Source organism: Chiloscyllium plagiosum, unplaced genomic scaffold (genome assembly GCF_037043375.1).
Source record: "Chiloscyllium plagiosum isolate Xiang-an unplaced genomic scaffold, Cpla_swu_hap1 HiC_scaffold_48, whole genome shotgun sequence".
Taxonomy (NCBI): domain Eukaryota; kingdom Metazoa; phylum Chordata; class Chondrichthyes; order Orectolobiformes; family Hemiscylliidae; genus Chiloscyllium; species Chiloscyllium plagiosum.
This window is the reverse complement of record NW_028270186.1, coordinates 46,632,522-46,655,055: the sequence shown is the minus strand read 5'-3', so window position 1 is coordinate 46,655,055 and position 22,534 is coordinate 46,632,522. Positions and strand designations below refer to the sequence as shown.

General features: G+C 44.4%; 1 protein-coding gene and 1 long non-coding RNA gene across 2 annotated transcripts in view; one reads left to right on the top strand and one right to left on the bottom strand.

Annotated features, from left to right (window-relative positions):
* LOC148135906 (uncharacterized) overlaps positions 1–17,903 on the bottom strand; it is a 42,439-nt gene extending 24,536 nt beyond the window's left edge. Inside the window, exon 1 of the long non-coding RNA XR_015754850.1 lies at positions 17,431–17,903. This is a non-coding gene — a long non-coding RNA (uncharacterized LOC148135906). The remainder of the gene's footprint in view (positions 1–17,430) is intronic.
* LOC148135905 (uncharacterized) overlaps positions 1–22,534 on the top strand; it is a 523,182-nt gene that overhangs the window by 436,647 nt on the left and 64,001 nt on the right. The window lies entirely within an intron of this gene.

Sequence of the window (22,534 nt, the reverse complement as noted above, 5' to 3'; positions counted from 1 at the left end):
TTGTAATGAGGATAACACATGCAGAGTGGCACTGAGTCCAGCAGAGATCTCGGAAATCCTAGTCTCCATCCCTTGCCTGTGCTGCTGCATCTCTCTGGAGTGGAGAATTCTGTTGACTCAGGGTCTCAGACCATCTGTAAGAGGGAGAAATGCTGACAGAGGCAGCAAATAGACTGACACAGCGAGGGATGCCACATGGAGAGATACTGAGTGATATCACATAATTAGACACTGCATTAGCAGGGAATTGTTTGAATTTATAACAAAGACACTGGGATAAGTGTGAGGGGAATCAACCTTGGTATCTTATCATCTCTTTGGCGGTGGGTCACAGACGAGGCTGACTCTCTCCCACTCTCAATTGGGGGGTGGGGCAGGAGTCTGGAGTTGGTTGTACAGACCAATGTGGCTTTCCACAGACTCTGTTACACTTGGGGCAGAAGGTGGCCATGGAAAGGGGGAGTGGGGCATTGGTGTGGTCACGCGCTCCTTGTGCTGTTTTCTCCTGGATTCCCATTTTCCCCACAGCAAGTCTCGAGGAGCTCGACACCTTTGCAATGCTTCTTCCCCACTTCGGATGGTCGTGGCCCAGGACTTAACAGATTTGATTAAGAGATGTGGAGTTGTGGAGGCAGGGTCACTGGGGACATTTAAGAGACTCCTGGACATGCGTATGGTCACAGACATTTAAGGGTGCATATATGAGGATCAGTGGTCGGCACAACAACGTGGGATGAAGGGCCTGTTCTGTGCTGTACTGTTCTATGTTCTATGAAAAAAAACGATCAACTCTGAAGAAGCCAATGTTTAGAAACGTGGACACATTTGTTAAAGAGATCGCTAGGGATTCTCCTAGCAGGAGTACAGTAGGAAGAGGAAACATTGTCAGCATTTAATCAGATGATCGGAACAGGAAGAGGTGAAGGTGCCGGAGGTGGTGAGAGTGTTACAGAGAGGGGCAAAGGCCTGAACAATGTTACAAGACCAGAATTGCTGCAGCTAGAGCTGTTTGCAGAGGTAGGGATGGACATATGTATTTTTCGTTGATTCATTCATGGCCTGAGGATGTCACTGGATGGACCAGCATACATTGCCCTCCTGTTAATTGCCCAGAGGCAGCTCAGAGTCAGCCATATTGCTGTGGGTCTGGAGTCACATGTGAGCCAGACCAGGTAAAAATGTCAGATGTCCCTCCCTAAAGGACATACGTGAACAAGTTGATTATTACCAGATAATCAACAATGTTTATACGGTGGCCTCACTAATGTCCTGTACAGATACACCATGACATCCCAACTCCTACTCTCAATGCTCTGGCCAATGAAGGGTAACCGTCCCAAACGTCTGCTTCACCAGCCTGTCTACCCATGATGCTACTTTCAAAGAACTGTCTACCTGCATCTCTGGGTCACTGAACTGATTGACAATACGACCCAGGGCCCGAACATTAATTGTACAAGTACAGCCTGGTCTGCTTTACCACAATACAACATCTTGTATTTCTCCACCTGCTATTCCTAACCTCACTGGTCCAGAAGTACTGTTGATCCCATTGTACTCTTCGATAATCCTCTTCACTGTCCACTTTATCACCCATTTCATTTTCACTCACAAGCTTGCTAACCATGACTCCTGTATTATCATCCAAACTGTTTATATAAATGATGCACAACAGTGACCCGGCACCGAACCCGATGGCACACCGTTGGTCACAGGCCTGCAGTTTGAGCAGCAACCCTCTATGAACACGCTCTGTCTCTTACCGTCAATCCTGTTTTGTATCCAGTTGGTGAGTGCTACCTGGGTTATGTGTGATCTAAACATACTAACCAGTCTGCCATGCAGAACCGTGCCAAAGGTCTTGCTAAAGTTCATGTGGACATCGTGTACTGCTCTGCTTTGATCTGTCACTTGTCTACCTCCACACTCAGGTTTGAGGCATGATTTCCCATGCACAAATCCATGCTGACGATCATTAATCTGTCCATACCTTTCCAAAAGCACGATGATCGTTTCTCTCAGAATCTCCTCCAACAACTTACCATCCCTGCATCAGTCTCACTGGTCCATAGTAGCTGTCGATGATACAAATAGCTCTGTAATTTCCTCCCTCCTTTCTCACAAGGCGCTGGGATACATCTGATCATGTCCCAAGGTTTTATCTAACTTTTTGCATTTTAAGACATTCAGCACCTCCTATTCTCCAATGTGCATTATTTTCAAGACATCACTATGTATTTTCCCAAGTTCCCGAGCTTCCGTGTCTTTCTCCAGAGTAAATCCGAACGCAAAATATTTGGTCAGTTACTCACCCATCAGCAGTGATTCGACACAGACAACATCATTGACCTTTCAGGGGCCCTATTCTCTCTCAAGCTAATTTTTAGCCCTTGTTGAAACTTGACAAAATGCTTCTGAAATTTCAAATATCCCTCTACCACAACTAGACTCCCCCACCCTTATGTATTCTGCCATTTATGGTCACACCAAAATATAGAATCCAACAGATTTAAAAATATTCCCTTTTTATAAAATCATGCGTCTCCCATTGTTTCTAAGCATCTAGTTACCATTTATTGTCATAACCTTTATAACACATTTCAGCACGTTCCAGACTTACTGTCAGGCTAACACCGTTTGGTTTCAGACTGACTGCACAAAGGGTTCAGGGAGTTCTTGTTTATCAATCTGAAAAAAGTAGCTTACAGGATCAGCAGGTAATTGAGAAGACAAATCAAATGCTGGCCTTTATTACAAAGGGAACGGAGTCTAAAAATGGGAAGGTCTTGCTAAAACGATGCAAGGTACAAGTCAGACCACACCTAGGTTATAATGAACAGATTGACCTAGAACCCATTGGGGTTTTGGAGAATGGGAGAGAAATTGAATGAAACATCCAGGATTCGGAGGGGCTTTGACAGGTTAGATGTCGTTAAGTTAGAAAATAGAACAGAACAGCAGAGTAATAGGCCCTTCGGCCCACCATGGCTGTGCTGTCCATGATGCTATTCTAAACTAATCCCATCTGCCTGCACATGGGCGATATCCCTCTATTCTCTGCCTGTTCATATTTCTGTCTAAACTTTGCTCTCATTGCCACCTCTCCCACCTCCTGAGCAGCATCCACCCTCTCGGTAAAGACAACTGGCCTCATTCATCTCAGTTAAAACTTTGCACGCTCACCTTAAACCGAGGCGCCCGAGTATTTGATATTTCTACATTAGAAGACGGATTCCAACTATTCACACCTCCTAATGCTATATGCCTGTACCAGGTCACCCCTCAGTCTCCGACATTCTTGCAAGACAATCCAACTGCGTCCAACCTCTTTACAGTAAACACATTCTCATCCAGGTAACATTCTGCCAACCCTCTGTTGCAATCTCTCCAAAGCCTCCACATCCTTCCTGTAGTGTGGCAATGAGAACGACACACAACATTCCAAACATGGCCGAATGAAGTTTCATTCAGTCACAACATGACATGGAAACGCCTGTACTCAATATTGCGACCAATGAAGGTAAGCCGACCATACACCTCCTTTACCACCACATCCCACTGTGTTGTTATTTTGAGGGAGCTACGGATTTGCATCCAAGGTCATCTGTTTATCAATGTTTCCACTTAGTCAATTAGTGCACTTCTCTCTTCCATTTGACTTCATAGATGCATCACTTCACACTTGTCCCGATGAAATTCGATTTGCGATTTCTCTGCACAGCATTCCAGTTGATCTACACACTGCTGCAACCTTTAACACTTTTCCTCACTATCCACAATTCCCCTAACTATCCCTAATCATTACATGCCTTTCCAAATGTCGTCTGCAAAATACTAATCAAACTGCTGACCTTTCCATCTGAATCACGGATATAAATTATCGCAGCACTGATCCTTGTGAAACAGCATTGGCCACAGATGTCCAATCAGAAACTGACCACTCCACATGCCTCTGCTTACTATCACCAAGAAAATATTGTATCCAACTTACCAACGAGCATGGATTGTGATTTGATCTTCCAGATCCCCCTTGCTATTTGGAAGCTGTCCATTCAAAATGACTCTATATTTTGATTCCCAGATTAAATTGTCTGTCTCACTAATGCACTGACTGCATCCTTTCTTCCCAAAAAACGGGACCTTGTTTGGTTGTTTGCTGATCCTGCCTAAATCCCTACAACCCCTCAATAATCACATTGCTGTCATGATCATTCTGCAGCCACCCCTCCACAATAACAGTTCGATCATATCTGTTCTCTTCAGTTAATGCTGTCATTCCATCTGCCTTGTTGCAAATGCATGGCGCGTGTCACCGAGAGAGGGCCTTTGAGGGATGGATAGAGGTCAGAGTGGGAGAGATGTTTGGGGGTGCAAAAATGTTGCAGGGTTAAACATAGTTACAGTTGCTAAAGAATGTTCACAGGAGAAAACTTTTAGAGAGATAAAGCGTCTTTGATTAGACTTCAGAGAGAGGGACGTGTGTAGGGTTGTGGATCGTAACATGGTCGATGTTGATCAGGGTATAGATACATTCACATGATTCCAGGATGTCGTACATTTAACAACAGTTGTTGGGATCTGGAGAATATGACAGTGATGGGGAGGATGGTTTGGACTGGAGAATATTACAGGGAAAGGGAGGCTGGTATGGACTGGAGAATGTTGCAACCACATGGACGATGATATACACTGGGGAATGTTGCAGGGAGAGGGCGGAAGTTGTAGAATGGATAAAGGTTGAAGGAGAGATGATTTTATGTTCTGGAAGGAGTGTCAGAGAGAGTGAGTGGTGTGCATGCTGCAAGATGCGACAGGGATAGGGAAGCTTGTAGAGACTGGAGGAGAGAGTCATGGAGAGGCTTGTGAGAGACCAGATTCACTTATGAACATAGGATGTGTTACAGTGAGCAGAGCCTTTTGCAGATATAAACAAAGATACAATGGCTACAAAGCAGTCACACCAATACATAGGTATATAGGAACTGAAGGAATTGAAGAGATTACACAGACTGGGAGTGCAGTGTGCAGTGGAGGAGATTAACCTAATAGGGACAGTTTTAGAGACAACAACGTTAGGAAATAATGGGGGGTGCAATGGTGAGAGCAGGTTTCAACAATTCGGAGGATATAGACCAGAAGTAGCTTTGACAGATAGTGATGGCTGTCAGGTCTGGTGGAGGCTGCACAGTAAAGTGAATTGTAATGGCTGGAAACATTTACACAGATGGGGAGAGTATTAGTGATCGGCAGAATTCACAAAAAACGGGTCTGCAGGACACGACAGAAATCTGAAGCGTTGTATCAACTTGATCACGTACATAGGCAGAAAAGCTTGTGGGGGTATGGAGCAGTTCAACATGATAGGGAGGGGCATGGAGACTGGAGATGTTGCAGAAAGATTACTATGTTTAATGCTTTAGAACTCTACATAAGTCTGTACTGGTTCCTTCTTTATGTTTCTGAACCGCTGTCGATACGCTTAGACCATAAGACCCAGGAGTGGAAGTAAGGCCATTCGGCCCACCGAGTCCACTCCGAATTCAATCATGGCTGATGGGCATTTCAACTCCACTTGCCCGCATTCTCCCCGTAGCCCTTAATTCCTTGTGACATCAAGAATTTGTCAATCTCTGCCTTGAAGACATTTAGCATCCCAGCCTCCACTGCACTCTGCGGCAATGAATTCCACAGGCCCACCACTCCTGGCTGAAGAAATATCTCCGCGTTTTTGTTCTGAATTTACCCCCTCTAATTCTAAGGCTGTGTCCACGGGTCCTAGTCTCCTCGACTAACGGAAACAATTTCCTAACATCCACCCTTTCCAAGCCATGTATTATCTTGTAAGGTTCTATTCGATCTCCCCTTCATCTTCTAAACTCCAATAAATACAATTCCAGGATCCTCAGCTGTTCCTCATATGTTAGACCTACCATTCCAGGGATCATCCGTGTGAATCTCCTCTGTACACTCTCCAGTGCCAGTATGTCCCTCCTGAGGTGTGGGGCCGAAAACTGGACACAGTACTCCAAATGGGGCCTAACCAGAGCTTTATAAAGTAGCACATCGGTGCTTTTATATTCCAACCCTCTTGAGATAAATGACAACATTGCATTCGCTTTCTTAATCACGGACTCAACCTGCATGTTTACCTTTAGAGAATCCTCGAATAGCACTCCCAGATCCCTTTGTACTTTGGCTTCATGAATTTTCTCACCGTTTAGAAAGTAGTCCATGATTGTATTCTTTTTTCCAAAGTGCAAGACCTCGCATTTGCTCACATTGAATTCCATCAGCCATTTCCTGGACCACTCTTCCAAACTGTCTAGATCCTTCTGCAGCCTCCCCACTTCCTCAGTACTACCTGCCTGTCCACCTAACTTTGTATCATCGGCAAACTTTGCTAGAATGTCCATCGTCCCTTCATTCAGATCATTAATATATAATGTGAACAGCAGCGGCCCCAACACTGGCTGCCATTCAGAAAAAGAACTTTTTATCCCAACTCCCTGCCTTCTGTCAGACAGCCAATCCTCAATCCATACCAGTGGCTCACCTCGAACACCATAGGCCCTCACCTTACTCAGCAGCCTCCCGTGTGGCACGTAATCAAAGGCCTTTTGGAAGTCGAGATAGACCACATCCACTGGGTTTCCCTGGTCTAACCTACTTGTCACCTCTTCAAAGAACTTCAACAGGTTTGTCAGACACGACCTCCCCTTACTAAATCCATGTTGACTTGTTCTAATCAGACCTTACTCTTCCAAGAATTTAGAAACCTCATTCTTAATTATGGATTCTAGAATTTTACCAACAACCGAGGTTAGGCTAATTGGCCTATAATTTTCCATATTTTGTCTTGAATCCTTTCTTGAACAAGGGGGTTACAGCAGCGATCTTCCAATCACCTGGGACTTCCCCTGACTCCATTGACTTTTGAAAGATCTCAACCAACGCCTCCGCTATTTCCTCAGCCACCTCCCTCAGAACTCTAGGATGTAGCCCATAGGGGCCAGGAGATTTATCAATTTTAGAAATTTTAGCTTTTCTAGCACTTTCTCTTTTTTAATGGCACTAATAGTACTTCTGGTACTAATCCACAAGCACTTAAAATAGCCTGTTTGACATGCTCATAACCTCCTGACCACTCATGAAACAGCACTGCAAATACCTCACTGGCTCTGCCTAACAGTTTAGACTGAACTAGCTTTACCCACAAGACCTCAGGCCACTCCATCTGTCTCTCCAATTTTTCAAATGAAGTACAGAGCTCCTTGAAAGTAGAGTCACAGGTAGATAGGATAGCAAAGGCGGCACATGGTATGCATTCCTTTATTATTCAGAGTATTGAGTACAGGAGTTGGGAGGTCATGTTGCGGCTGTACAGGACATTGGTTAGGCCAACTTTGTAATTCTGTTCTCCTTCCTATCGGAAGGATGTTATGAAACTTGAAAGGGTTCAGAAAAGATTTACAAGGATGTTGACAGGGTTGGAGGATCTGAGCTATAGGGAGAGGCTGAACAGGCTGGGGCTGTTTTCCCTGGAGCGTCAGAGGTTGAGGGGTGACCTTATAGAGGTTTACAAAATTATGAGGGGCATGGATAGGATAAATAAGCAAAGTCTTTTCACTGGATTTGGGGAGTCCAGAACTAGAAGGCATAGGTTTAGGGTGAGAGGGGAAAGATATAAAAGAGACCTTAGGGGCAAAGTTTTCACACAGAGGGTGGTACATGTTTGGAATGAGCTGCCAGAGGAAGTGGTGGAGACTAGCACAATTGCAACATTTAAAAGGCATCTGGAAGGGTACATGAATAGGAAGTGTTTGGAGGGATATGGGCTGGGTGCTGGTTGGTGCGACTGGACTGGCATGGACGTGTTGAACCGAAGGGTTTGTTTCCATGCTGTACATCTCTATGATTCTCTAACTTTAATTGCCGAAGTTTCAAATCACTGCAGGCAGTCAGACACCGAGATAGAATTGTAAGGTCTTTTGGAGGTTCCACAGTTAGGGAGGATTGCATGGACTTGATGATGTTGTACATGGAAGTAAGGTTGTCAGGACTGAAGATGGGAACAGAGATAGGGAGAAGTGCAGGGGATTAGAGAGATATGTGGGCTAGTGGTCTCTGGTGGAAGTTCCAGGTAGAGGGATGGTTTTTGGAACTGTTGGACCTTGAAGAGATAGGTAGATTTGGAGGGGTTGGGGAGATTTACAGAGGCATGGAGAAATGTAGTGACTGGAGCATACGGAGATGGTGAGGTCTGTAGGAGATGGAATAGGTTGGATGGACTGTGGAAAATTGGAAGGGTTCACGCAGACAAGGAGGATTGTAGCAGAGTGAGGAGTCTAAAGAGGTAGGGAGGGTGGAGCATTCTCAGTAATGATTGGTTTGGAGCACTGTCCAGACTGGGGGAGGTTTCAGAATGATGAAGGGGTCGAGCAAAGGAAGTGGTCGTAAACATTATAGGAACATATACCTGTCACTTCGGTGCTGTGCCACTGCGGGTCATCAGGAGGACAGTTGTCCTCATTAAAATGTACAGATCCTCAGGGGAATGGACAGGGTGGATGCTGAAAGGATGCCCACTTCCCCTTATGGGAGACAGACAAACAAGCAGACTCTGTTTGACAAAGGTGGAGAAGGGGGAGTTGTCTTTTTCTTCCAATGGCCCAAATCTCCTTCAGGTTTGTTCCCACACAGCTCAAAGGAATGCAGTGCGATAACAAAGAGCAAGGTCATTTGGGACTGCAGGAGGTACAAGACCAAGGCCAGGCTGGAGGGACTGGAGGCAGTGAGATAGAAGGGAGATGTTCAACAGCTGGAAGGGTTTCCAGGGAGTGGACACTGTCAGGACTGGGAAACATGACACGCTCACTCATGAGAGGGAGATGACGATATGGCACAAGGTCAAACAGAGCAGGAGGATCCTAAGCTCCAAACCTGTCATTTATTTATGGAGTTGCTCTCACCCAGTCTGTGCCCAGCCCCATAAACAGAGTCAAGATTAGAGTGGTGCTGGAAAAGCACAGCAGGTCAGGCAGCATCTGAGGAGCGGGAAAATTGACATTGCTGCCTGACCCTCTGTGCTTTTCCAGCACCACTTAATTGAGACTATGATCTCCAGCATCTGCAATTCTCACTTTTGTGACATACAAACAGCATGTGGTTTCCCAGTTCCTGGTGCGCAGGGCCCAGTGCACTCACCCCTGAACCTGTCAGTGAGGTATTTACACAGTTATACATTCTCCAGAAACACTGTGTCCTAGCCGACATAAATGGTAAATTGACACTCTACCAAGCAAAGATTATCTGCACTCAGATTCCCTGGTGATACAACTCTCTGAGTACTTGTCTGCAGAGAACTACAGCATCCACAAATCCCCATTGCATGGGTCAGGGTCAATGACAAAAGTTTCATTCTTTTAAAAATCACAACTCCTCAATTCCTGCATTTCACATAACTGCCATTTAAAAATATTAAAATAAAGAACATTCTAAATGAAGGCTTTGATTAAGTGAGCTGTGGTCAGTCATGTAGATCTGGAGGTTACCACAATGCACAGACAGTGTTTTCTATCAGAGCAGCACCAGGTCAGTGTCAAGCGAACAAAAGGTGGAACACAAATATTCAATGGTTCACAACCTTGTGCAAATTCAGGCAAAGTGGACGACGCTAACAATAATGGGTAAGAAAGGCCTTACAGAGAAAGCATTTGGCATCAGATCATGAAGCAGAGTCAGTCTGAATGTAAATTCTGGCTACTACTTGCCACGTACACAAGCAGCAGAACAGTTTTATGCACCAAACAGCATTTCATGGCTCTTCCCTGCAATCAATAGGAATTCATTGGAATTTTTAATAAAGGCATGGTGAACATTTAGTGAAACGTCAATATTCGCAAAGTCTGGGACAATCACACAGACAACAGTGATATTGGAAGAGGAGTTCAGAGAATTATTTTCAGTGTTTCTTAAAATAACACATTGTGCAACTGGCGAGGGACGTAACTGTCTCAGAGCGATTGTTGTGTGATAAAACTTAGTGAATGAGTAATGTCACCTGGAGAGATCCTCTGGGAAATTGTGATAAAGTGCAGATTAAAGAAATATAAAGTTTTAAAGTGAATCACAGAAAGGACAACTAGAAACAAAAATAGCCAATTACATGGGTTTGAGAGGAGAACTGACCAAGGTTAACAGGCTAAACAGACTGAAATATGTGTCTGGAAATGAACAGTGAAAACATTTGAAGGAGCTGTGTAAAATACTCAACAAAAGGACATTCCACTGAAACAGACAAAAACTCAGCAAGAAATCCCCACCGGTCCCTCACTCAGGACAAAATGGATCATATTAGATTATTAGGCTGAGAAGATCACCACAAAGTACTTAAAATCCTGAAGTGAGAGAGAGTTTTAGAGTAACTTTTAAAGGGATTGCAATGGGTCTGCTAGCAGGAGGAGGGCAATGGGAAGGGGAACCGTTGTCAGGGTTTATTGACACGATACGAACAGGGAGAGATGAAGGTGCTGGAGGTGGTGAGAGTGTGACAGAGAATGGTCAGGTTCTGAACGCTGTTACAAAGCCAGTAAGAATTGCTACAGCTGGAGGTGTTTGCAGAGGTAGGGAGGGACATGTGTATTTTTATTTATTCATTGATGGGATGTGGGTGTCACTGCCTGAACCAGCATTCTTTGACCCCATGCTAATTATCCAGAGATTGCTGGGGCCCTGGTGGATATATATAATACTTTGCTGGCCACAGGTGAAGTGCTGAATGACTGGAGGATCGCTAATGTGGTTCCTTTGTTCAAGAAGGGCAGCAGGGGTAGGCCAGGTAATTACAGAGCAGATAGTCTGACAGCAGGGGGAGGGAAATTATTGGGAACAATTGTGAGGATGAATCAACACTTGCAAAGGTAAGGATCAACTCGGTTTAGTCATCACGGATTTGGCAGAGGAAGATACTGTCTGAGGAATTCAGTTCAGTTTTTTTGAAATGGTGCTTAAGTATATTGATGAGGGCAGTGCAGATGATGTGGTTTACACGGACTTGAATAAGTCCTTTGACAAGATGCAAAATGAAAGGCTGGTCCAAAAGGACTGGGTTCCAAGGCAAGTTGGCAAATTGGATGCAAAATTGGTGGATAGAATAATTTCACCAGCGGGTGTACCACAGAGATCTGGGCAGGAACCATTGAACATTAATACCTTCTGCTTTCACATTCAAGTTATCATTAGTCGGTTTGCAGATGACATGAAAGGTGAGGGTGTTGTTCACAGTGAGGGGGATGGTCTCCGTCTGCAGTCCGATGTCGATCGGATGATAACCTAAGCAGAGTTTAGTTCTGATTGAAGTGAGGTAATACTCTGTGGGAGGTACGATACGAGAAGAACAGACATAATAAACGGTAGGTCCTTGCGGAGTACTGAGGAATACAGGGACCTTAGTGGACAAATCCATAGATCCCTGAAGGTGCCAGCACAGGGAGACAGGGTGGGAAAGGCACCTCAACTGGGAACAGGAGAGGGACCCATATCCTGGTGGGGTGAATTGCTAGAGATGCTTCAGAGGATATAACCTGTCTGGCAGGGTGTTGGATCTTAAATAGACATAAGGCCAGAAAGAAGATTGAGGCTGGTACATGAGTTAAAGACAGCAATTTCAGCAGACAAGGCAGGCAAGAACATAGCAGGGAATAGGGGAAAACTGATGATTAAACTGCATTTATTTCAATGAAAGGGGCCAGACAGCTCAGGAAGATGAACTCAAGGCATGGATTGGAACATGGGACTGGGATATTATAGTTATTACAGAAACACAGCTGAGGGAGGGGCAGGACTGGCAGCTCATTGTTTCAAGGTGGAGATGCTACAGGAAGCATCGAAGGGGAGGCAAGACAGGACGTGTGGTGGTGGGGTTTGATTGCATGAATCATCCCAGCAGTACTTAGAGAGGATATTCCTGTGGGATCACCCAGTGAAGCTATGTTAGTGGAACAGAGAAATAAGAATGGGTCATCACTCTGATACGATCGGACTGCTGACCCCAAAAATCTGTGGCAGACTGAGGAACAAATATGTCGGGACATCTTAAATATCAACCATAATAATAAGGCTGTTATGGTTGGGGTTTTTGAATTTTCCAAACCTAGACTGGGACTGCCAGTGTTCAGCGTTTGCAAGGGAGGAATTTGGTAATTTTGTACCAGAAAACTCCCAATCAATATGTAAATGGCCTGAAAAGAGAAAGGGGCAAAACCTGACCTCCACTTGGGAATCAAGGTAGGGAAAGGGACTGAGGTGTGAGTGGGAAAGCATTTTCCCAAAGTGACCACAGTTCTAGTAGTTTGAAAACAGCGATGGAAAAGGACAGGCCTGGTCCACAAGTGCAAGTTATAAAATGGGGCCTGACCAATCTTGATCGTATTAGCCAGGAACTTTCAAAATGTGATTGGGGAAGGGAATTATTTACAGGGAAAGGGAAGTTTGGCAAGTGAGAATATTTCAAAAGTGAGATAAACTGATCGATCAGCGCCAGCATGTTCCTGTTTGTGTGCAGGTCAGTGCTGACAACATTCGGAAACACTGGCTGTCTATTGAGGGTTTGGTCAAGGAAAAGGGGGCACATGTCAGGTATAGCCAGCTGGATCAAGGGAATCCCTGAGGATATACAGGGGCTGTAGGAATACACTTTGGGTGGAAAACAGGAATGGAGAAGGAAAGGGGAATCCAAAAGTGATTGTATCAGTATATTAAGAGTGCATAAGTAACTCAGGACAAAATAGTGTCCATTAAAGATCAATGAGGCCATCGATGTGAGGAACTGCAGGATATTTGCTAAGATCCTAAACAATATTTTCACTCCAGAACTTACTGTGGAGAAAGACTGGGGAACTCAGGGAACAAGAGTAATACGTTAGACCACAATTGGAGTTCTCTGCAATTCCAGTCTCTCTGCTACAGGAAGGATGTTGTGAAACTTGAAAGGGCTCTGAAAAGATTAACAAGATATTGCCCGGGTTGTTGCTGAATAAGCTGGGGTAACTGTCACTGGAGAATCGGAGACTGAGGGATGACCTGACAGAGGTTTATATAAACATGAGGGGTATGGATAGGATAAGCATTCAAGGCCTTTTCCCAGAAGATGGGGAGTCCAAAACTAGAGGGCATAAGTTTAAGGTTAGAGGTGAATGGTTTACAGAGGGACTGAAGGGACAGCTTCTTCACACACATGGTGATGTGTGTATGGAATGAGCTGAGAGAGAAAGTAATGGAGACTGATACAATTACAACATTTAAAAGGTATCTGGATGGGCATCTGAATAGTAAGGGTGGGCGGCATGGTGGCACAGTGGTTAGCACTGCTGCCTCAGCGCCAGAAATCCGGGTTCAATTCCCACCTCAGGCGACTGACTGTGCGAAGTTTGCACGTTCTCCCCGTGTCTGCGTGGGTTTCCTCCGGGTGCTCCAGTTTCCTCCCACAGTCCAAAGTTGTGCACGTCAGGTGAATTGACCATGCTAAATTGCCCGTAGTGTTAGGTAAAGGGGTAAATGTACGGGAATGGGTGGGTTACGCTTCCGCGAGTCGGTGTGGACTTGTTGGGCCAAAGGGCCTGTTTCCACACTGTAAGTAATCTAATCTAAAAGGGTGTAGACGTATATGGGCCAAATGCTGGAAAAGGGAATGGATTTAATTAGATCTTCTGGTGAGCCTGGACGAGTTGGGACCGAAGGGTCTGTTTCTATGCTGTATATCTCTATGACTTGAAAAGAGTGCATATTATAAAAGAGGTGGTGCTGGAGGTTTTAAAACTCAAAGCTATGGCAAGTCCCAGAACCTGATTAAGTGTATCACAGGACACTGTGGGATGCTCGGGAAGAAATTGTGGAGCCCCTAGCAAAGGTATGTGTACCACTGACAGCCATGTGTGATGGGCTGGCAGGCTGGAGGGTAGCATCATGGACAGTGAAGGATGTTTTCTGAGATTACAACGGGATCTTGATGAAGGGAGTGAATGGGCTGAAAAGCTAGAGATGGAATTCAATCGGAGTAAATAGGAGGTAATGCACTTGGTAAAACAAACAAGTGTAGAGCTTATACAATTAATGTTAAGGCTTCGGTTAGTGTTTTAGAGCAGAGGGACCTCTGGGTTCAGGTACATAATTCTTGAAGTTTGCGTCACAGGATGGATAAGACAGTGCTTCGCATGCCTGCCTATTGCTCAGTCCATTGAGTATAGGATTTGGGACGTCATGTTGAGATTGCACAGACATTTGTGAGGCATGTTCTGCAATACTCTGTCCAGTTCTGGTCGCCCAGTTATAGGGAGGATATTATTAAGCTGCAGGGCGTTCAGAAGAGATTTACCAGGATATTGCTGGGTATGGAAGGCTTGCGTTCTGAAAAATGGCTGGATAGGCTGAGTCTTTTTTCACTGGAGCCTGGAGGTTGAGACATGATGCTATAAAGGTTTATGGGAAAAAATAAGGTATATAGATCAATTTAATGGTAGTTGCCTTTTCCTCAGGATTGGGGAGTCTCAAGAGGAGGGGCCACATTTTTAAGGTGAGAGGAGAGAAATGTTCAAAAAAAAGATACGGGGCAATTTGCTACACAGAGGGTGGTTTGAGTGTGGAATGAACTTCCTGAGAAAGGGGTTGATGTGGGTACAATTACAACATTTAAAAGATATTTGGATAAACAGGTGAATAGGGAAGGGTTGGAGTGATGTGGGCGAGCAACAGGCAGCTGGGAAGAGTTTAGTTTTAGATTATGGTGGGTATCAACTGAAGGGTCAGTTTCCATGCTGTATGGCTCTATGACAAGAATATGGTTTTATTCCATTATTGAAGAAAGGATCAGGGCTGGGCCCACTGATGTGCATCATCTACATAAATAATTTGCTGGAAAATATAGGAGTGATTGTGCGAAAGTTTGTTGATGATCAAATTAATGGTGTCGTGGGCAGTAAGTACAGTTATCAAAGGGGATCGTGACCAACTGGGTCAGTGGACCAAGGAATGAAAGATGGAGTTTAATCCAGGTGTTGGATTTTGTTAAGACAAACCATGGAGGACTAACACAGTTAATGGAAGGGCTTTGGCCAGGGTTGTCGAACAGAGAGAGAGTGAGAGAGAGCGAGAGAGAGCGAGAGCGAGAGAGACAGACAGAAATCCAGAAATTGACTATAAGCAAAAATAATAAGTAACCACAGCTGCTTCTCATTCTTAAAGATAACAGTGATGGATCCCCACCATGCAAATCAAGTTGAGCAGGTTCTAAAAACATCTGTCATTTGCTGGATGAAGACCATGCTGTATGGAGTAAAGTTGCAGTTGACTGTGGATTAGACTACCTCCCAGAAATAGATGAGTTCAAATTCCTTGTGGGAAAGACAGTTGAAAGATGTGTGGCACACTGTAATAAACAGCCAATTTGCAAAGCTTTTTTTACAAATCGTATTCATCCATAATTTGCTTGTTACTTCCTGTTTAATTCAAGGTAATCCTAAATAGAGTCATAGAGTCATACAGTACGGAAACAGACCCTTCGGTCCAACCATTCGATGCCGAACAGAATCCTGAACTAAACTAGTCCCACTGCCTGATCCTGGTCTAAGTCCCTCCAAACATTTCCTATTCATGTATTTATCCAAATGTCTTTTAAACGTCATAGTTATGCCCTCATCTCCAACTTTCTCAGGAAGTTCATTCCACAAGTGAACATTGGTTCATGTCTTTTCAAACGTTCCCTCTTCTCACCTTAAAAATACGCCCCTGTGTCTTAAAATTCCCCATTTTATGGAAAGACAACCACCATCAACTCTATCTATACCTCTGATTATTTTACAAACTTCCATCAGGTCACTTCTCAACCTCCTCTGTTCCAGCGAAATAAGTCCCAGCCTATCCAGCTTTTCTTTATAATTCACACCTTCCTGATAAATCACTTCTGAACCCTCTCCAGCTCAATAACCCTTCCTATAAATGGGTGACCAGAACTGAATACAGTTTTCCAGGAAAAGCCTCACCAATGTCCTGTACAACCTCCACCTAACATCCTAACTCCGATACGTAACTGGAGTTTAGGACTGATACTATTTTGACTTTGCCTGGTTGACTCTTACGTTCTAAACTGTGAAAGCTTGTGGCTTTTTATTTCAGCAAATAACTGGGATTACCAATTTTTTTTACTTTAAAACAAAAAAAATACTGGTTTCTAATAAGTTTGTAATAGGAGAATCAGAGATCTAGACAGCATACATATATATGTTCTAACAAATCTTGAGTAAAATTTAAGATAAAAAAAAAATTCTACTTTTCCAGTAGTCATATGATGTGGAGAAGCAATTCCAATGAAAGCAATTAACAGTTTGAAACAACAAAATGACTGAGAAATAAATTGAAGGGTTTTGACTAGGGGGTGCAAGTTATATTGTTCCTCGGAAGTGGCATCACGGGTGGACAGGGTGGGGAAAGCGGCATTTGGCACATTTGCCGACATTGGCCAGCACTTTGTTACATACGTTGGAGACATTTGTAACATTGTCCTCAATATTTCCCTTGGGCAGAGGAGGCCACGGGGTGACCCTAAGAATGGTGAATAACCAAGGGGAGGTGAGTCCAAAACTAGAGGGTATAAACAGGAGGTGAGAGAGCAAGGATTTAAAGAGGGAGCTGAGGGGGAACATTATCCACAGAGGATGGTGCACAGACAGAACAGACTGCCTCAGGCACATGGGAGAAACAAGAACAATTACAGCATGGAAAAGACATTTGGGGAGGTATATTGAGAGGAGAAGGTTTGAAGAGATAAGGGCCAAACGCAGGCAAATGAAACTCGTTCAGTTTAGGTCACATGGGCAGGTTCTGTTTCCGTTCTGTATGACTCTGTATCCAGTTAAAGAGGATTACAGTACCGAAATAAGGCATGTTGTAGACACTGAAGCAAGTCACAGCAATAGGGATGGTAGTCTGGAATGCAGTACATTCCGACTATGTGGAGGGACTATCGGGAATGGAGCAGGTTACAGGGACAATTACTGTAATAAGAGTTAAAAATGACTGAAGACACTGGTGCACAAGCCATGCCACAGATACAGTGTTGCAGAGTAATGAATCTTAGTACAGTGTTGGACGGAGAACACAGAACAGAAAGATCCCAGGCAGCATTCCCAACCTCTCGTCAGAGGCCTACTCTCCCCTCTGTTGTACTGATGCTCACTAAGACAGCACAGGCCTGGATTGATAACTATGATCTCCCGATGCTGGTTCAGTGCAACAAAAGTTAAAGTAGACATGGTGATTGAGCATGGGGTGTGTCTATACTGTGCTCCCCATCCAGCACTGTATCTATGTCATATCTTGATGGCCAATGCTTGGAGCCCTCTCATTGCTCCCTGCTCAGTGCACTATGAGTGATCTTACCTCACTGCAGGATTTATTGAAGGCTCGAGAACCCCCTGCCCTTTGTCACTCTGACTGACCAACCATCTTCAATGAGGTGATGGATGAGACACACAGCAGTTGGGAAGTCTATTGAATTAGCAACGTCCTGAGTACCTACAGGAGACAGTGAAATAGACAGAATGGGAAATTAGACTGATGCAGTGAGGATTACACAAGGAGAATGGAAATGAGCCACACAGATATCTGGAAAATCCTAAACTCCATCCCTGGCCTGTGCTGTTGCGTCTCTCTGGAGTGGAGAATTCTGTTAGCTCAGGATCTGGTGTAACTTGAAGAGTGAGAGACGCTGACACAGGCAGCAATTAGACCCACACAGTGAGGGATACCATATGGAGAGAGACTAAGTGATATCACTGGAGTGCTGGAAGACTTCAGGATCACACAGTCATGTTGGAAGAATGGGTTTAGCTTCATGTGTCAGTGCTCAGGGATGAGCAACCAGTGAGCAGGTGAAGTGATGGCCGAGTAACATTATTGTTAGGGCATTTGTCCAAAACCTCAGCTAATGTTCAGGGGAGGCAGGTTTGATTCCCATCATAAGGTATGGTGTAATTTAAAATCAATAATTTTAAAAATAGTAATTAACACTCCATAAACAAATATGAAACCATTGCTGATGTACAAAAATCCCAATCCCTTAGATTAGATTCCATACAGTGTGAAAACAGGCCTTTCGACCCAACCAGTCCACGCCATCCCTCCAAAGAGTAACCCACTCAGACCCATCTCCCTCGACCTAATACACCTAACATTATGGGCAATTCAGCATGGCCAATTCGCCTGACCTGCACGTCTTTGGACTGTGGGAGGAAACCGGAGCATCCAGAGGCAATTCACGCAGACACGGGGACAATGTGCAAACTCCATACAGTCGCCCGCGGCTGGAATCGAACCTAGGACTCTGGTGCTGTGATGCAGGAGTGCTAATCACTGAGCCACCGTGCCGCCCACTTGTCTGATCACCACGTGGTCCGCATGACATACCCACAGCAAAGTGTTTGCCTCTCAATTGCCCTCTGAAATGGCCAAGCAAGCTACTCAGTTCATGGGCAGCTAGGGCTGGGCAATAAAGGCTGGTCAGCCAGAGACACCCACATCCCCGACCTGATTTATAAGAAAATCCAATAAGATGTTCCCACTGCAACCGTGCTGGGACCAGTGTCCTGGCCAATCATGTCAGTAGGTTTAAGGACAGGGCTTTAAACTGACAGAGAGGATGCAGGGGCAGGGTCCAGGTGAAAGGAGCTTTCCAAATCCAAAGAGAAAAGGTGAAGCATCGGAACAGTATGGGAATGTGGCTGAAGGCAATCAGAAAGGTACAGGATGGGACAGCGATTAACTAAAACTGTACATCAGTGAACAGGTTTGTGACAGGAAATTGTGTGAAAGAGTAAATTATGTTTTATTTTGAATGGACGAAGACTTATCAATAAGGCAGATGGATTTGTGACACTGAGATAAAAGGTTTAGACACCAGAGAGATATGGTTACAGGGTGAACAAAAGGTGGACATAAATATTCAATGGATCACAACCTTGCGGAAACTCAGGCAAAATGGGTAACACTAAGAAAGGCATCACAGAGAAAGCATTTGGTCTCAGATCATGAAATAGATTCAGTCTGAATGTAAATTCTGGCTACTACTTGCCAAGGACACAAGCAGCAGAACAGTTTTAGCCACCGAACAGCATTCCATTGCTCATCACTGCATTACACAGGAACTCATTGGAATTTTTTAACAAAGGCATTGTGATAATTTTGGAAATCTTCAATATTTGTATAATCTGGGACAATCACACGGACAACATTGATATTGGAAGAGGAGTTTGGTTAATTTTTTTTTCAGTGTTTCTTTGAAAAACACATTGTGCAACTGTTAAGGGACGTAACTATTGCAGAGGGACCGTGTAATGAAACTCAGTCAATGAGTAATGTCACCTGCAGAGATCCTTCGGGAAATTGCGATAAAGTGCAGTTTAAAGAAATATAAAGTTTTAAAGTGAATCACAGAAAGGACAAGCTACAACTAGAAACAAAAATAGCCAATTACATGAGTTTGAGAGAACTGAGCAAGGTAAACAGGCTAAACAGACTGAAATATGTGCCTGTAAATGAACAGTGGAAAACATTTGAAGGGACAATGCAAAATACTCAACAAAAGGACATTCAATTGAAACGGTAAAAAACCTCAGCAAGAAATTCACACTGATCCCTCACTCAGGACAAAAGGAATCATACTAGATTATGAGGCTGAGAAGATCACCAAAGAAAACTTAAAATCCTGAAGTGAGTGTGTTTTTTAGGAATAAATGTTAATGGATTGTAATGGGTCTGCTCGCAGGAGGAGGGCTGTGGGAAGGGGAGCCACGGTCAGGGTTCATTGACACGATAGGAACAGGGAGAGATGAAGGTGCTGGAGGTGGTGAGAGTGTTACAGAGAGTGGTCAGGGTGTTACAAAGCCAGTATGAATTTCTGCCGCTGGAGGAGTTTGCAGAGGTAGGGAGGGACATATGTATTTTTATATATTCATTCATGGGATATGGGTGTCACTGCCTGGAACAACGTTCTTTGACCCCACTGTTAATTACCCAGAGTGCAGCTCAGAGTCAGCCATATTTCTGGGTCTGGAGTCACATGTCGGCCAGACCAGGTTAGAATATTTGATGTCCTTCCCTAAAGGAGGATAGTGAACTAGATGAGTTCTTCCTACTGCTCAACAATGTTATAATGGTGGCCCCACCAATGTCTTTTACAGCCACAACATGACATCCCAACTCTTACTCTTAATGCTCTTCCCAATGAAGGTAACCATCCCAAACACCTGCTTCACCAGCCTGTCTACCTGTGACACCACTTTCAAAGAACTGTGTACCTGGGTCACTGGGTCACTGACTGACAACACTACCCAGGCCCGAACATTAACTGTACAAGTCCCGCCCTGGTTTGTTTCACCAAAATGGAACACTTCATATTTATCTAATTAAACTCCATCTGCTATTCTTCAGCCCACTATCCCAGCAGTACTGTTTATCCTGCTGTATCATAGATAACCTTCTTCACTGTCCACTTTACCACCAATTTCAGTGTCACCCAAAAACCTTACTTACCAGGAAACCAATATTCCCATCCAAACCATTTATCCAAATAACAAACAACAGGGACCCACTACACCGCTGGTCACATGCCTGCAGTCAGAAAGACAACATGCCTCCCATCACCCTCTGTCTCCTACCATCAAGCCCAATTTTATATCCAGTTCCCTCGTTCCTCCTGAATGCCATACCCTTTTACACTGATCTGAGCTTATTACCCAATTTATCAGACAGAACACAGAAGGCAGAACAGTTCAGCCCAAGACCCTTCGGCCATTATTTCATGCCAACCTTTTATCCAACTGTAAGATCAAAGTACACTACATACCCTTCATTTTACTATTATATATGTGTCTGTCCAAGAGTCTATTAAATATCCCAGATGTGTCTAATTTTACTACCACCATTGGCAGTCCATCCAAACACCTACCATTCTCTATCCTCTTATCCATCCTCCAATCACCTTACAATTATGCCGCCTTGCAATAGCCATTTATGCGATAGGAGGAAAAGTCTCTGACGATTCACTCACTCTGTGCCTCTCCTCATCTTGTTCACCTCCACAAAGTCGCCCCGCCTTAGCTCCCTCAACCTTTCTTTGTAAGAACTGCCATCCATTCCAGGCAGCAAGCTGGTAAATCTCCTGTGTACGCTCTCTAAAACTTGCACATCCTTCCTGTAAACAGGGGACCAGAACTGAACACAATATTCCAAGTATGGTCTCACCAGGACGCTATAAAGATGCAGTAAAACCTCACAGCTCTTACAGTCAATCCCCTTCTAAGGAAAGCCAACACAACATATGCCTTTTTAACAACCCTACCAACGTGCGTGGCGATTTTGAGGGATCTATGGACACGGACCCCATGATCTCTGTTCCTCCGCACTGCCAAGTGTTCTGCCTTTCACCCTGTATTCTGTATTCAAATTCGACCTTCCAGAATGAATCAGTTCACACTTTTCCAGATTGAACTCCATCTGTCACTTCCAGCCCAGCTCTGCGTCCTGTCAATATCCTAGCACAACCTACAACAGCTCTCCACATTTCCCACGACTCCACCAACCCTCATGTGATTGGCAAACTTACGAATCCACTCTCCAACATCCACATGCATATCTTTTTTAAAAAAAAATCACAAAGAGCAGAGTCCCAGAGCCGATGGTTACAGAAAACCACAGGCCACTGAGCTCCAGGCTCAATACTGTCCATCTGCTGCCATACCCTGTCTATTCTGGGGTATCCAATCCTGTATCCAGACAGACAGATTTTCATGTATCCAAAATCATCCTTCTTTTTTGAATGAGCCGTCAACGTATTCTGTCATATCCACAAAGAATTCAATAAGGTTTGTGAGGCATGACCTGACCCCTCACAAACCCATACTGACTGTGGCTAATTTAACTATGGTTTTCCAAGTAGTCATAAATCCTGTCTTTAGAATCCTCGCCAATAATCTGCACACCACAGACATTCGACCAAATCTGTAATTCCCAGAATTCTACCTCCGTAACATGGCTCGGACTTCACAAATCTTCCCTCCTCTGCCATGTTCCCCAGAATGGCACTGGAGGGTGGTGGGGGTTACAGAGATAGAGAGGGATATCAGGACAGGAGGATGTTGCAGACATTAGGAGGGTTGCAGTGCCAAAAGGAGGCTTCAGTGAGGTTTCATGGCGATGAAGGCATTTGAGGAGGGAGGGAGGGAGGGAGGATTGTAGGGAAAGAAATGTTTCACAGCTTAGGTGTTTTGTTAGGGCTGCAAGTGGTTACTGAGTTTGGGAGGGTGTAAGCACTGGTGGATATTACAGAAACATGTGGTTTTGGTTGCAATGTAGGAAGAGGATGCAGGAAGCTGGAGAATATGGGGTCTGAATGAGGTTACACAAATGGGAAGAGTTGTCAGGAGTGCAGGTGTTTACAGAGACAGCAATGGTCTGATCTGGAGCAGAGGGCCCAGATTGGGAGGGA